This window comes from Varroa destructor, unplaced genomic scaffold (assembly GCF_002443255.2).
Source record: "Varroa destructor unplaced genomic scaffold, Vdes_3.0 BEIS01000001.1, whole genome shotgun sequence".
Taxonomy (NCBI): Eukaryota; Metazoa; Arthropoda; class Arachnida; order Mesostigmata; family Varroidae; genus Varroa; species Varroa destructor.
Window position 1 is genome coordinate 18,816,615 of NW_019211454.1, and position 17,025 is coordinate 18,833,639.

General features: G+C 38.2%; 3 long non-coding RNA genes across 3 annotated transcripts; 2 read left to right on the top strand and 1 right to left on the bottom strand.

Moving 5' to 3' along the window:
• The first annotated feature begins 106 nt into the window (after positions 1-106).
• LOC147758346 (uncharacterized) lies at positions 107-5,069 on the top strand. Its single transcript, XR_015316762.1, has 3 exons — positions 107-782; positions 2,109-4,466; positions 4,646-5,069. It is a non-coding gene; the product is annotated as an uncharacterized LOC147758346 (long non-coding RNA).
• Positions 5,070-5,165: 96 nt separating this feature from the next.
• LOC111243760 (uncharacterized) lies at positions 5,166-9,615 on the bottom strand. Its single transcript, XR_015316785.1, has 3 exons — positions 9,259-9,615; positions 9,000-9,107; positions 5,166-5,868 (listed from the first exon to the last, which is right to left on the bottom strand). It is a non-coding gene; the product is annotated as an uncharacterized LOC111243760 (long non-coding RNA).
• A 1-nt stretch (position 9,616) lies between these two features.
• On the top strand, positions 9,617-14,362 carry LOC147758347 (uncharacterized). Its single transcript, XR_015316792.1, has 2 exons — positions 9,617-9,740; positions 9,850-14,362. It is a non-coding gene; the product is annotated as an uncharacterized LOC147758347 (long non-coding RNA).
• The last annotated feature ends 2,663 nt before the right edge of the window (positions 14,363-17,025 follow it).

The following is a 17,025-nucleotide window of genomic DNA, read 5'->3' on the forward strand; positions in this document are numbered from 1 at the left end:
AGTTATCTAAATTCTTGAGTCAACTGTGGCTTACTATCGTCAACGCCTCTTTGATTTTTACTATCAAACAACCCTTAAACCAACACTTAGCCTTTGGCATAGGTTGCTCATGGTAAAGTAAGGATAAGCACTATACGTTTACGTTGTCTTACGGCGCTATTCACAAATGGGCTTTTATGTCTTTGTCGTCTTCTCTGGCTAACGTTAATGCAAGTCGTCATAGTTCCCGATGACGTACTGGCTTACAATTCAAGTAGAACCATTCCTTTATTCTTTTTCGTATTATTCCATCGACTCCCAATACTCCTTGCTCATACTTCCGAAATTGATTCGCCCATTACACAATTCTCTTCTGGCCGCCCTTCATTTTCTGTGGTACGTCATCGCTCATGCCTGTCATCATAACAAACCAATACACCCTGAGCAGTATTTCATACGAGAAGGCGGCTAGATTTCGATTTAGCTAAAGGCGGGTGTGATCTACGCGCAGAACGCTCCACGACTTTAGCCGCTAGTTAATGCTTATGTCTGCAATATCGCGCCTTTGCGCGTAGTTACTGCTCGCGTTTCGTCTCGTTCGCCTTTGTCTATGGACGACTAACCATCATACCCTCGGCTTTCTCAGGGCATAGTAAGGTAATTGTAAGCCTATCGCACTATAATTACAATGTTGTTTTCCGTTTTGTTGCTCGTTACTAGATGAGAGTGAACCCGATGCGATCGTGCGGCCTCCGTCCCCGTTTAAACAGTGTGCGCCGAGTTCCCGCACAAAGCCATTGACGGTTAGTAAATAGAACACGTGCATGCGTGTCCTCGCCATTATTACTACGGCGTAAAATCGATCACTAACCAGCTGCTGGCATGAACTGGCGATGACTTCCAGGCTGAACCTAACAGACTTAGGTCAGCTACAGCAAGAAATTCGAGCCACATCAGGGTGCCCGAACGCTCACGCTATCACATACTCATACATATACACACTTACACATACACATATAAAACCGAACGCTAACAAAAGTTGAACAAACACTTTCAAACAATACTTACAAGCGAGTTCAGCAGGAACATATTTCTGTTCAGCCGTTAACTGATGTACACCCAGTAACATATCGGCAATCACAAAAGCGAGTCTCAAGTACAAGAAGCGCATACAAAGGCGACTACGCTTGATCGCAGACGAAGTACGGCAAGTGTTTGCAGAACCCTTAAGAAAAATTTGAGACTTCCTATGTTGATGGTAGATTGAACGGAACGCAACAGTACAGTGTGTCGGAGCTGTGATCTATCGATCTAAACCAATTACTAACTGAAGTAAACAGCCAGTATTATATCTTACTAGCTGGTTAGTCGTAGTCTTGTTTTGTCAACTTCGTGATTCACAGCTTGAGAAACGCTGCGTGAGCCTGATGTGAATACACCACAAGGGTATCGTACGTGAGTCGGTGGACTGAAGTGTTCGGTGGCGCTAGCAATGGTAGCTGCGCCCCTATCAGGCGCGACGGATGCTGTGGCAGTTTGTTAGTTTCCAGTTGATTCGCATTAGAGGCACACCCGCGTCTGGCCTGCTGTAACTAAATCGTTCGGCATGATACGCACGAATGAAGGGATGCTTCGGTGATTGTGTCATCTTGTATCGTGTAGCACGGCGAATTATTTTAATGAAAGTAAAGTAGTTTAGTCAACAGAGAGAGCGACGGTGGAAGAGCACCTCATGCTCATTAATTCAGCCGAAAGGCGAAAGAGTGTAATGAATGATGTGACAAAGCCCATAATTTTACGTCAATGGTGGTTACTAGGACTGGTATTATTTTTCTGTGGTACCGAATGCAGGAGCTCCTGTTCTTATCGCTGTTCAAACGTATTAAATGTGCATACAGCATCTTACATTGTCCAATAGAAATTTTGTCCTAGATAGGACGCATGTTAACTGCATGTGCGTCTGTTTTAGCAAAAGTAGAACTTAGTGAAGTCGACTACAAAGTAGTTCCTTTTGTAATCTGGACGAGGCTTCGGTACTAACATGTGTGCATTTAAATGCAGACGCGTCTCTGTTTGGACTCCGATTGTGAGATGCGAAATAACAATAATAGTTGCTTTATTTTTTCCAGCGTTGAACACCTGCCGACACGATGGGTTGCTGTAGCTCAAAATACGATTTTAGCGGAGACAAACCAGCAGCGCCGAAGGAAACGTCTGTCGAAACGCTCGGCATGTCCTGTAGCCATGAGGGCCCGTTCAAGCATCGAGATGATAAATTAAAAGCTAACGAGGAAAAGCCGGAAGTTATACTTAAGGGTGAACTTCAAGAATTCCAAACAATTGACCTGAATTCCTAGCAACAGATAAACTCATTGAGGAGTTGTTACATGTGTTTATTTTTCATCATTTACGTCCGGTACTTAAACCATAACGCATCAGTTCAGCTGGCCGGCTTTCAGCAAGAAACGAAGTGTTTTACGCCCGGATTCAAATGCCACCACTGCATAACCATAAGTTTAGCAGATAAACTCTTTACCCATTGCACAATCAAGGAAACATACAGTACCTTTGAAGGTTTCTGGAAATGACTGAAGAACGGCAGCCCGGTTATATGTATCCTCGTTCCGGCATGCCAAAATGTTGTGCGAATATAGGCGGCAGTATCGTTGCTTAACAGTTAGGCAAACTGAATGAGATCTGGGTATGGGCAAAAAATGTAGAAGTTTAAATTATCAGCATGAAAGTTACCCTATGTAACAGGCAATTGAACTACCTAAATATGAGTCATAGCAAATACCGAGGACTTCGTTGTTCAATCACCAAAAACAAATAACCGATACCGGAAAAAAAAATAGAAAAAAAAAGTACGCTTTGAAAATACATGTTTCAGTAGCGATGCGCTTCGAAGGTACATGGTGATTCAATAACGATGACTCACTACCAACGTTCATGGTAAGAATAATGACGGTGACTAATATAAATATCACTAGAAAAGTCATTTCGCGCAATACAGTTTGTAAATAATTACATCAGATTGATATAAGGTTGTTAACGTTATCAAAGTCATAGATCTCAAATCGTGGATACTGTCTCTATTCGAACAGCAAAGGACAATAATTTGCATGGAAGACTCAGCCAATATAAAAATACTAGTATTTCTTGCATGAAAGAATATTTCTTAACGTTAAGTCGAAAATTGTATCTAAACGTAGTGATTAAGGGGTTAGAGGGGCGACGTCAGAATAGCGCCAGCCATCATCGCGTGGTGAACCCTGGTATTGGTTCATGTGTGGACGAACTCGTTCTATAGAATGAAACGTCTATTATATGAAAAGTTATATATACGCTAATAAATGCAGACGTTTGAGTGCGCATATGCTGATCAGAAATCATTATTTCTCAGACTTAAGAAACATCTAGATATCAACCCGTTGTAGATTATTCGTACACACAACGTTTACTACAAAGATAATTTTGATATTTAACTACCAGGAACGCCAGGCCTAGTATTAATCATGGTTCATTTTTGACAGTGGTAAAACTCAATGTTAATTTGCAAGTTTTAAGCGCGGCGAACGATAGTCTTCGAGAGCATTAAAAAGCTTTTTCTCATAGAGAGGACTTATTAGATCGGTAGCCATTCGAATCGTTTTGACGATCCTGTTTGAGCCTATTGTGGTATTGTTTTTCTCGGCACTGCGCACGCCGAATTGTTTTAACATACCAGACTGTCGCATATTTCAAAAGCATTGAATTCGTCAATTCAAAATTACCCGTGAAATTACCCATTCGTTAAAATTTAACCTAAACTTAGATTAAACAAACAAATATAATAGAGTCTGGCTCCTACTTTTTTTTTGAATCTCGCCTGTCAAGTGATTCGGCCATCTCCGACGAAATCACTTACCCAGAGTTACACTCCCGTGTTGTGCTCTGTGGCTATGCCAAGCGAAAAACTAGTCAATATGGGACGCCTATCTTTTGTCGATATCAAAAAGCAGTGTAGGCAACCCAGAGAATTTGTAGCGCGTGGGGTGACAATTTTACTGCGAAGAAGATATATAGGCTCAAATAACTATGATCTTTCCAAGTAGCTCACTACCAATATTACCGCGCCAACGGATTTTGGATAATTGTGAGCTATTACTGAGCTCTAGGTAAAGCACTTCTTTCCGCTTTTTTTTGTTATTTGGAGCCAGAGGCGGTGTCAAGCTACGATATCTGAAGTTACACGATCTGTGTGTGCTTCAAGGAAGAGCGTGTTTTTTATAATCAGATTAGTTGCTGTAAACAACAAACTTGCCCACACGTGTTCTAACTGGAGTTGATAATACTGGTCACTTTATGCGTAAATATTGCACGGCTCGACAAGCGGGTTGAAGATGTTTTATTCTGAGGATGGCAAATGTCAGCAGTTATATGGCATTGGATTCGTAGCAAAGTGAAAACAAGAGCTCTTGCTGTGTCGCTACTTCCGTCGAGAAACGGTTAGAGTAGAAAACGGTCGTATGTAAATGGCTGAAATGGCAGGGATAGGAGGTCTTTAAGAAATTCTGGAAAAGAAACTCTTTTTTCTTTTTAAGTAACCTTTATCGTTTTTTTTTCTATTTACTTCCTTTTATTATATATATATATATATTTTTTTTTTACGTTTATCAACTTCAAGGTGTTTAAGGAAGCAGTCTGTGGTGAATGCTGCTGCCATTGAATGCGCGCTTGATGATAAGCTGAAAACAGAAGTGAATCATCGTCACGAGTGTGCTACACGCTAAATCTCCTATGAATATGAAGCTTGCATGAAGGTGAGATCTTCGCAAACACTGCGCCCGACCTACGAGTATGATGATGTTCTAGCGAGTTGTTGATGGTTTTTATAATGATATCGTGTCGCTTCTCTGTCCGTAATTGTATTTTATCAGTTACCTAAACTAAGCGAAATGAGTTTTGTCGGGCAGTGTCCACGGTGACCTATGCTGATTTGAAAGCTGATTCAAAAAACTGCTATTCCACAATACATCACTGTTTATCGTCATATCACAAATACTGCTTGTACATGATGATATAAATAAACTGAAAGTAATTTAATTGATTCCACTAAAACTACTATTTCTCTCACTAAACTACTAAAACTATTAATCCATTTTCCACTGAAAGTGGTATTAAACTTCTTGATTTAGACTCAGGCACAATAGTAGCTAGGTCCTGTTTTCAATCGTAACTATTAGCATCGGTACAATGACCTGCTTCAAAGTTAACTTCTTAATGAAATAACAAGAATATCGACTCGATTCGACTAATATCGAATAAACGACAAGAATAGGACACGCTTTATGGACGACAGATCTGAGGTTAGAGTCCGACGTCATTTATCCAAATCGCCATATTCTGCCAAGAAGGGCCTGAGAGCAAAGATTAGCGCTGTTTTTTTTACTGCTAAAAACGAATTACTCCCTCCAGAAAAATCTGACGAAAATTTCGGGAACACCTATACTAGTTCATGACACTGAAATTAATCGGTTCTAATTGAATGTCAAATTATGACTGCCGTTATTAGTAAGCTGATTATAGATCGTCTGGAGTGCCTCTTTCCCAGTCCATCCAAAAACTTTATTGATAAAATGTTTAATCATTTAATATGAATGATAATTCTAACAATAGAAGTGCTTATTCCTTTTTGAGGAAGTTAAGAACTAATAAATTATGCAGGTTCTATTAGGTCATTCTTTTACCAAGCTAGGGCTTTCACTTACTAGAGCCTGAATCTTGTGTCTTTGGGTCTTGTTCTGGGACGTATGCTTAATCCAGCAAGCGACTCCGTGGATATTTTTATCTTAAACCGTTCAAACTACGCGAGTAGCTCTTGACATCTGCCGAATTAGCTTGATGCAACTACATATTATTGCGCGGAAACTTATTAGTTAGCATCGCTATGTAAATTAACGAAGAAACCTTTTTACTTGATCAACTCGACCAGTTGCGAACGCAGATTAAGCATGATTAATTAAAATATCGAAATAAAACGCGCCATTAGTAATAGAATTAGACTAAGATCGCAGTCTTGCCCCAACTGTTTCTAATTGCAAAAAGTAAACAAACAAAACATAGTTGTCCTGTGTTAAAAAGATGTGATATGTATATTAGCGTGACTCTACTATACGTAAACTAGATTATAACCTCTGTAGGTTTTAACCGTTTTAACTGACCTCCATTCCGATTATCGTTCACTTGAACAGAATACGAATGATAATACGTCAGGGGGTTCAAATTCAATATTTTCTAACATTTTTCGATTTTTTAAGGATTTTCTAACAAAAAAATTGTAGGTATATTCGAATGTTAATGTTGCGAATGATTTGGAAATTGGTACATCCGCGAAGAAAATAGCGAAAAGAAAAACGTTATATTAATATGGTTGAAGATGTGCAAAGGCAGTATTTTTAAACTGCGTTGAGATTGTTAGTTTGATCAAGCCGTAGTCACTCTACGCACAGTGATCTTCGTATATAGATGTCAAAATTTCCAGTCATAATTTTTTCTGAATATGCCGCTGTCACCTCAATGTCAAAATTTTTTGACATTGAAACGTGAAGTAGGTTAGTTTATAATAAAAAAATATTGCCTGCACTGAACCTATCAATAGCAAATTTTTAGAGAGCTTTTAAGATTATTTAATAATAAAGTAAGGAATTGATTGTGCCTGCTTTGTGTTAAATGTGTCCCTCTGCGCATGTCTTAGGACACCTTTGACCCGTCACCCTTTGCTTTTCTATCTTCTTCTAAAATGGCTTTGTCGAGACTGCTAACTTTCGACATGCGAACAGTGTATCTTCGGAAAGTTCTAGATATCCAATAATGATCGTGAATGATGCAAGGATCATACCCCATCTAAGAGTAAGAAGCTTATGCTACATGGGTAAGTACTAAAAATATATACTACAATATTTCGTAAATTACTTATACAAAAATTAATTGTATTTCTGTTAGGGTAAATATATATGTACCGGTGGTGAAACTAAATATTTATTTTTAGTTTATATCTTAGCTATATCTATGGCATATTATTAAAATCAAATTTTCTTCATTTGGTCACACACGTATGTAGTTTCCATTAATAGCAAGACTTAAATGCTTGGCTTTTTCAATTAAGACATTACTTAGTGTTGAGTCATCGCTTTTCAAGTTCACCCTACGATAGATTCGGTTAAAAGTCATTATATAATGCTTTAAAATGAACGAAAGTTTATGGAAAACTTTATTATATATTAATCCCAGGGCAAGAGAATACGGCTGCAAACACCGTCAGTGGCGCTGGTTTACTTCTCAATTGTTTCGGCTGCATTATGACAAACAACATATGAGAAAACGTTGGCCGTGCCCTAGTGATGATTACTTTTTGAGCAAAACGAGAGAAAATAATGCTGTCTTTGATTTGACAATATGTTAATTTATGTGCATTCTGATTTTCTAAATGATCGCCAGTACAAACAGGGCATGGATAAATGCGCATGAATGTTTTTAGTCGCAAGCCGTAGTTGTGTTCAATTAACTCAGACGGCAAAACGAAGGACCAAGTTAACGTCCGCATTAATGCGATCCGCGCGGATGCCTCAGCCTCCCACACGGCGCTCATACACCAAATCATTAACTTGACATTGACAAAAAAAACTGCAAAAGAACTATGCAAGCAGTGCTCTATTTCATTTTTAGAAAAACTGAAGGTTTTCTGAATATATATAAAATAGAACGTCATTGAACTTATAGGTTTAATTTGTCAATATTGGTGTTACTGTGTACAATTGCTGTTTATACAAGACTCAGCTAACTTCGACGGTTCGGGCTAATAATTTATATTAGAAGATGATCCCTACTACAGAAGTGGGTGAGTTCGTACCACAACTTTAAACTCTTCGTTCCTCACCTTCGCAAGACGTCTTCCACAAGAGTTTGAACTTCCTCTTATGAAATTTTTTAGACCAGCGGCTTACGATGTTTCTATTTGTAAAATGTTCGCTAATTAATATATGTTTGCTGCGGAAGTTCTAAGAGTGAACTCACATTAGTGCATCACTCGAACTCATCTGCTAAAACAAATGGCTAGCTAAAAGCCCGAGTGATGATGTCCGAGTGAATGGTCCCGGATTCTTTTTGTACAAGTATATAACGATATAGCGCATATAGAAGGATTGTGAAATGTCGCACAGTTTTAAAACAGCGTCATCTTGAAGCACAAAATTAACGTCTGTCACGTTTCATATTAAAGGGCCTGTCAAGTTAAACTAAGGCATTTAGTTTTGCATTCGTTGCACGATACGTTTCTGTTGCCCAATAACGTGTAGCATGTGGTTGCTTTTGAAAAAACGCGTATTTGAAGGTCAATGGCACAACGCATCGTCCGAACAAAATAGTATTGCCGACATATGTACCACATTGCGGTTGATTTGACAATTAGATTAATCATGGACGGGCCAGTACTTGGATTATTCGAAAGCTGACCATTGAAAATCTAGAAGAGAATTGAGTCATTGAACTTGTAGATTACCTTGCCCGCGTTACAGCGGAGCAGCCCATATAGCCCCATCTTCTTCAATGCACATCTATCTATGAAGTATAGGTGCCCTTCGGGCACCTATACTTCATACAGTTGGCGGCTTGGACGAAAATCTGAGGTTTGCGAAAACGAAAAAAGAAACTCTACATATAGGTACTATTCGATTTAAATAAATGACCAAACATTTTGCGTATGGCCTTCCTGTTGCACAAGTAATATAGTACGATATGATATTCGTTATTTAATCACTGCACGCCTTAACATACAAAATACGAGCCGATTTACGTCTTACGAATTACATAATCAATTACGTGTTGCTTAGTTTATGCACGGCCGAAATTCTGTTGGGAAAACTGTATCATCATGCATACCGTTAAAATCCCTTGCATAAGTTTATTCTTATGGCTTCTAAATATCATTTTGTATCCGCAAGCAAGAAAAGCACACCTCCGGTAATACTGTGAGCTCATACCTGTTCAGTATATCCTTGCGTGACATTCAGAGACGTTTAGCATGTAGCCCGGCTTCCAGCCGGGGCTGCTTCGTGCAGCCCAGTAATAATTTCAATTACCCCTTAGATCTGTTTAAATGTAAAACGTGATAACACTCGTCATTTAATTGCGTATGTTTTCGTTGTTCCCTTGTACTATCAATGTGACTTCTCCGTTCAAACAGTCAATTTAACCGTATGGTAATCTTTAACCGAGTTGGTCATTCTCTTCGTGGCTTACCTGTTACCGCGTGCGCGTAGTTTTGTATACCGACTTTTCCTTTCAGGGGAATCGGAAAAAAATCTAGACCATGATGTCCTGACAATGTGCCGTTTACTGCGCGCCTGAACGTTTAACAATCACGGCGTTGACGACACATTGTCCTGTCGTTTAACTTTCTCCTCTCAGTTCGTGTGCATTTCCGATTATCGCGTGGGGTTCAACGAATAACAGTCGCTTTCGACTTATCAATAAGCATATTTCTCAATTCTGCTCAGTCAATTACTTTGGCTAACGCAGCTGATTGGTCTGCCATAGATTAGACTGCCATACACTGCTTTCACGATTTAGCTCTGTTGAATAGGTTTACGTGTCGTAATCCATTAGTCAGCTGGGAAATGTATTTGTACTCACTAGCTGTTCCACCAGTCATTGTGGTGTTTCCTATATACATGCTAGCCTGGACCTGCACTAAAACGTGTCTTTCTCATAGTAGTGCTGACGTACGCTCATATATATATATATAAATGTGTGTTTTAAAAAATGCCGTACTATCCTATTTTCGGAATTCAAAAATTTAAATTAGAAGTTTTGCTAATTCCTTCACTTCAGATCTCGCCGGTGCGTGAACTATACAAGCTAGAAAAAAAAGCTGGAAGCCATTTTGTGACGGGCGGCTGAGTAAACTTAAGGTGCAAGAGATTAATTAAAAAAATATTCAACTGGCAACTTTTGAAGATTGGCATCGGAAGTCAATGGCTGGAAACGAATCTGAATGGATCATGTTGATTTGATAGTCCCGTTGTACAAACCACCTTTCGATTACTGCGACAAGACGTGGCTACGAAAAACTTTTGCTGTAAGGACGATTACGTAAACACTAGGCTCTATCCGTACAGGATAGGCATTGGCATATACCAAGTCGCTACGTCAGTCTGAAGATCACTGAATGAGCGACTAGAACCGTTTTGTGCTCGCTGGCGCCTAATTTCAATTTTGATTCGTTATCGCTTTTCGTTAATCAGTCATTCAAAATGCAGACTAACAATAACGATGTTTCAAGAACTACAATAAGGCAGAGGAGATCTATCTGCTGCTGGCTTATGATATCATCAACTATCCGCGAACAATGTTATACGTCGATAACAACCTATTCCGTCCCGCGTGTATATCCGCAAAAAACTGTTAAATTCTTCCAGCTGTTAGCGAACACGTCTGAAAATACCCCGAGTAACATAAAGCGATCTTTCTAGTGAATGCGTATTTGAATAGTGCTAGGTACATTTTTAACTGGTACTTATCGTATCACGGTTGTAATTAGCTCCGTCATCTATCGAAGTGGCAAACTTGTCGTCGAAAATCCTGGGCTGATTGATTTACCCAGTAGTAATAAATACGGTAGCCCAGACGACGTTTTCGAATAATGCGAGTTGTTAATATGTATGTCTCGTAAGCGTAAAAGTAATGAGTCGCCGAGAAGCAATGTTTCATATTCAAAATATCTAAACATGTAGAACAACACCTATTTACTAGCTTTACGAGTAAGAATAGAGTGGAACGTTAAGGCATACCATGCTCCTCTAAATATATTCGTCACGTATTCACGTTTAGAACCAAGTGCGTATCGTTGGCGTCAGCTGAATGGTTTTGTCTTGTTATTATAGTGTCTCAGGTTTACTGGTAATATCCCACAACAACTTTTGTGCCTTGTAACCTCAATGTTTCGTGTTTGAGATGCTTGTAACAATAGGTTTAGCTAACGTATAAATACGTAGAAATAACAAGCAAATATACGTTGTCTATAAGCAATATATTTAGATAAACAACTCATTTATACAAAATATGTTAAAATATTAACTAGTTGTTCAAATGTATACCTAAAAAAAGCCTAAAAACATTAAATTACATTGTATATATCCATATAGTAGTTAGTAATGTAAAATCCTTACGAAATGACAGTAGTAGTAAATGAAAATAGTGACATAACGTTGCCTTTGATGGTTTACGTAATTTCTCTACGATACTAGGGGATCCTATGTTTCACCTTTTTCGATATGTTTTCATACCGTCCTTGCAGTGAATTTGCAGTTCTACCTACTGCCCATTAAGGTAAGGAGACATGGTGAAGAAATAGCGACATAGCGATACGGCCGTGACTTGAAAGCTAACTTTTCCAAACTTTCACCGTTAATTGACTCTGTATCTTTTAGTACAAAAAAAGCAATGGCAAAGTAAAAAAAAATAGAGATGAATTGACAGCAAATGAGTCGCTATCGCGTCCATTTATGCTGTGTGCGTATAGGTTCAGTTCATAAGGGGAGCTGATTGATGGAAGTTAATTTCGTCGATATAATAAATATGTATATGATTTTTGTAAAATACGATATTCTAAGTAATATTAGTATCCTGACGTATCGTTGCATACCCTGTGATATCCTTGCTAGATATCGTTTTAAAAAGTCGCGTTCATACGTAATTTATCGCAGTGAAGGTCTCTGACGCTAACAGAAGACTGCCAGGATATGAACAGGAGAATCTATTTATCAAGCAATAATGTATAATAATGAAAACGACTGAATGTAATGATGTTTATGTTTAAAGTATATGGATCTTGCACCGGCGGTACGGAATCTTAGAGTGCACAATTAGGCCAAATCAGAACATTACGTGGGTAATGGGTGTGGGCCAAAACCACAAGAACTAGTTGTTGTGCAGATTTGACGATGAGTTGCTACACTGGTAAAATGGAAGCCGCTTATAAATCGGACTGTGTTCTTCAGCGTCAAGGTCAGCTTTGCTGGAGGAGCGGTAACACGGTATTTTCCTTATCAATGCTACGATATCTCACCGTACTCCATGTATATTTGTATTTTTAGCCAACAAACAGTTAACCCTGATGTATGCTTTTATCTGTCTTATCTATTTCGATTACATGTTTATGATAGTTAACATGTGTGTGTGCGCGCTGTACATACGTACGAAAAGTCGCCGAATACAGTGTATAATTTTTAACGCCAACAATGGCATTCAGAGCTCTAACTGTTTTTGGTCTACACACAAATAATATCTAACGGTATCCAGCTTACGGAGAGCATACGCCACATACAACCTAGTTCGATGTACTTCAAATGATCATAAAGGACCTAAAGGTCCTTGATGAGACAATCATATGCACAGTGATGATCCTGCCTATGATATAGTTTCAGCGGCAAAGGCAGCGGTAACATAAATATTTTGATTAATTAAAAAATCTGATGCCCATTATAAGTACGCCGCTGCGAGTTCGCTCGAGTCGTTAGCACACTTTTCTCTATGAGAGTCCTTTCTTATCGCAGGTGACCATCTTGCCACATCCAGCCATGTAAACAAATGTTAGAGCATCGTGTTACGTTCACTCCAACCGTAGACATATGACAGGCGTGTACGCGGCGTCAACCATCGCTCGTTTTGCTTGTCTACCCCAGTAGCGCTCGCATTTTTGGTGACGTGTCGTGCCACGAAGCGTTAACGAAATCTTTGAATTTATCTTTTTCAGCCTACAGGGAGGCTTGCATGTAATATGTTTGTACCAGCTTTGCATAACAACTATAATTTACACAAATCTTGCCAAAAAGGAACTCGAAGAGCTCTGCTTGCGCTGGAAGGTCTGTTCTATCTGTGACGAACTCGGGTTTGCCTTTACGATTGTCTCGAGTATCAAGGCCTAATTAGGAGGTGCTAACAGGAAAGGCCACGATGGTACAGGGAGACGGCGGAGCCATGATACGAAGGTTACGTCCGGCAGTGATTGTGTGCCTACTATTCGCAGTGATTGCGGTCATTAGCTGTTTGTTGATCATTGGAGTCCTGATTATTGAAAGGATTTCACAGATGGCATTACAGGAGTTCCAGTGGTTTACCCTACTTGCTTTTGTGCTGTCGGCCGTTGTTTGGTACTCAGTGTATCCCAAGCTTCATCGCAACATCATTATGCCAGGCCGACCCGTGTCGACTTGTCAAATAGATCCTGGATCAAGGGAGCAAGTTGACGAAAACGAGTATCCCCTCACGTCCCAAGAAAAAATAAAAAAGATGTTTAGGAAGTTTTACGAGCAGCGTAAGTGGCTTGAAGAACCCGATCTGGTGGATGTATGGGGCAAGTATGGGGCTGTGATGGCTGAGATGAAGACTCGTTTAAGGAGTGATGAAATGGAAGCTTATAAACGTGGCTATTAGAGAGCGAATCTCATTAAAAAGTCCTATTGTCGTTTGAGAGTACTCATTTTACTTTTGTAAAAAAATAAAATACTATTATATAATTAGGAACAGCAACCTAGCAAAAATAAACTAGGGATTTTCTAACTATATCCAAAAAATTTTCCTATTTTTTATAGGCAGTTCAAGACATGCAGGATCAACATCTACATTTGTTTCAGAAAAAGCTATTCCGTACATTATTAAGGTTTGGTGATTTATCACAGCCAGTTATATTTTAGTTTCATAATATCAACTATAAAATGAGATTATTTAAGGGTTCACAGTTGCGATGATGGGAAGCCATTGCGAAAATGTTGGCTCACATCCCATATATTTCAATGCAGCCGTCACTCATGGGCACCTGGTTAAACTATTAAAATAATTTTTAAAAGAGAAATAATAATGTGTATATATATATATATATATATACACATTATATATATATATATATATATATGTAAATAAGGATATTCGTGGGGCAATCAGCGGAGGAAGAATACGGCCAAATTCTTATGAATAAATTTGACTCTCTTATAAACAATTATGTCAGGAACCAGCAGCCCTATGCGTCATGCAACGAGAAATAATCATTACACAAATGAGCGTTCAGCATTTTGTTAAATTCGCCTTCTACTTTTATACTGCTGTATATATATATATATATATATATATATATATATATGCTACAGAAACATTTAGTCATAACTGACATGATTTCTTTTTGACTACAAAGGAAAAGTTCTTCAGCATTTTAAACTAACAATAGTTTGCCTAAGACATACATATATATGTATATATTCATACGAAAAAATGTAAAATGCTACCGAATATTCTTATATGCACAACCTATTAAATAAAACAACGTTTGTGAATATGATATGATAAGAAATTACCTATTTTCTATTTTAATTCGCCATCGACATCACTTTACGTCTACAGCAGCATAAGGGTCTAAGACCTACCTTTATGTGAGGACCTAGGACAAAGGTAAATGTATAACATTATATCCTCACGCAAGATGTCACAGATAATTTCGAAGCCCGGTATGATGAAAGGCTGTCAGAAGTGCGGAGTTGTACTTTTGGCGCATACCGTTATATTTGTACTCTCATTTCAAATTCGTTATGTCAGATATGAAACAATTCTCTTGTGAGTTTTCTGTTCACAGAGGAAAGATGGTAGTTATGTTTTGTCCTAAATAAAGTATAAGTTATATATTTGAAATACATAAAGGACCGTATGGTAATACATAAGTCGACAGCTAGTTCTCATATTGTTTCAATGTCTTGCCAACAAATCTACTCTTTGTGAATTGATATCTGATATTGACGTTAATGCCTCTTTCGTTCTAGCGCCCACATAAGGGGGTTGTATGTCAAACTTCATGTTGATATGCGAGTGTTACGCATGGTTCTAGCCTTGTATTTTTTGTAGCAGGTTTCAAGGTGTAATGATGTAAATTCGCTTGTGGGTACCGTGCCCCACATCTAAGTATTTGTGGTAGTGGTGTGTACCTACTAAATTTTTAATTTTTGGACCTGGGTTTGCACTTAGTTTAATATTGTTTCGATTCAATGAAACTGAGGACTTTGTGTCCAACTTAGACGAGATTATCACTTTGTACAAATTTATTCAGCAAAATACATTTTTTCACGAGCATATTTCGTTTAAGCGATTTACTAGCTGTTAAACATTCGAGGAAAAATAATTTTCAACATATTAGTTGATAATTAAATGCGGAGGCAGCGCCTATTCGGGGCCAACACCGGCCTATTTGATGGATAGATGTTAGCTGGCAAAAGTGGTACTTCAAACAATGACAATGCTAATTTAATAGAATTGCACTACTGTTATTCTTTACGCGATAATTAGGGATTTAAAAAAAAAAACAGGCGATAAGGGATACAGCCACAGAATGTGTGTACATCGAAGTTAATATTTGGGGCTCCGTTCGAAAGAAAAGCCGAAATACAAAATTCTGTCAGTTACGTTTTGCCGAATGAATGCTACGGCAAAGTTTAACTCCTAGTTATCCGCGTGTCTTGTTTCTTTATTTTTCACTATGGATATTTAAAGCTACGGCGAAATGCGTTTTTGTTAGAGTTGACTTCAATTGTATCCGTTGCATAGCATTGCTTGAAGGCTTTGCTAAAAAAGGAACCCCAACACGAGCAACGAAGCCGCATCCCATTGGCTCTGCAGTGTGTTCAAAGGAATTTCAAGGGTAGAAATTGTAAAACACTTAAGGCTAAGGAGTCAGCCAAGAAAAAGTAAAACAACAAAATTAGTCAATCAAATTTTTACTTTAGAATTGAAGAGGCTATGTGCCTCTATCCAAACCTAGATGGTCACATTAATCGAAAAGTTAGTGCGCAAATTATATTAAGTTTTACGTCCTACATTGCCGTTAGGTATTGCTTTAAACAGTTAGTCCCTAACACAGACAGCAGATGAGTAAGAAAATACGTGGATTTGCGTGAACGCACTGTTTATCGACCTCTAAAAAGAGACCAAAATCCTTTAGGTTCAGTTATCGGAGCTGGACGACATTTTATTAAGCAGCTACTCCATTACCGTAACGAATGACACTGCAACAGTTCTTAAACAGGGACAAACCAAAGGATTAAGGAATCATCCTTAACAATATAACACCTTAATCTTGTTACGTAAAATTCATTGGCCAGATAGAGCTTCGAAATATCCATGTGTTTAATTTACCATTATCGTATTTGAATTGTCGTAGATCTGCGACCAGAATTAGTGAATAAATTATAATTATAGATATTTCCTTTCGGTGATACGGGGTGTGATTTAACAAAAAACACACACTAAACTCAGTTTTCAACAGTTTTAGAATGAAAACTACTAACCGTTTTTACCTAAGATAGATGGCCTTAAAGTCATTTATCTCGGATAATGACGTCGCCGTCTATGTGATTTAAAAGCTGACATTTGGCTGTAGCAAAAGTGCAAAAAATTACTGAAATGTCTTTATTCAGGTATACAGAGAACGCCTTGAAAGTTAATGAAATTTCTGCGTTTCTTTAAACGATAATCGCGCAGATACTGCTCATAACAGCAAAATTAATACTTCAGACCTCTACCGTCACTAACGAAGAAGATTACCTGACACAAATCAACCGGAACTAATGAAGAGAACCGACATCGTATTCCATCATGACAACGCCAATCCCATACATTGAGAGAGGCAAAAATTCTTTCGTCATATAGTACGGATTTCGTTGTTGTTTACTCGAATCTTTATAGAACTTCCTTAATGGTTTTAATTTAGTTTCGATGGAAAAACTCAAGAATAATTCACTACAAATTTTTGTCCAGAAACCACAAAGTTCTGCAGCGATGGGATTCGGGTATTACCAGAAAGATGGCAGAAGGTCATCCCATCAATCAAGACAACGTACATTTACTTCAATAAAATGATTTTAAAATATAAAAAATCTTTTCTTCGATCTTGATTTAAAAAACGTCATTATTTTTTTTGACAATCAAAATACTAGCATGGTCTACATGATTTTTTTTGGAATAGGTATA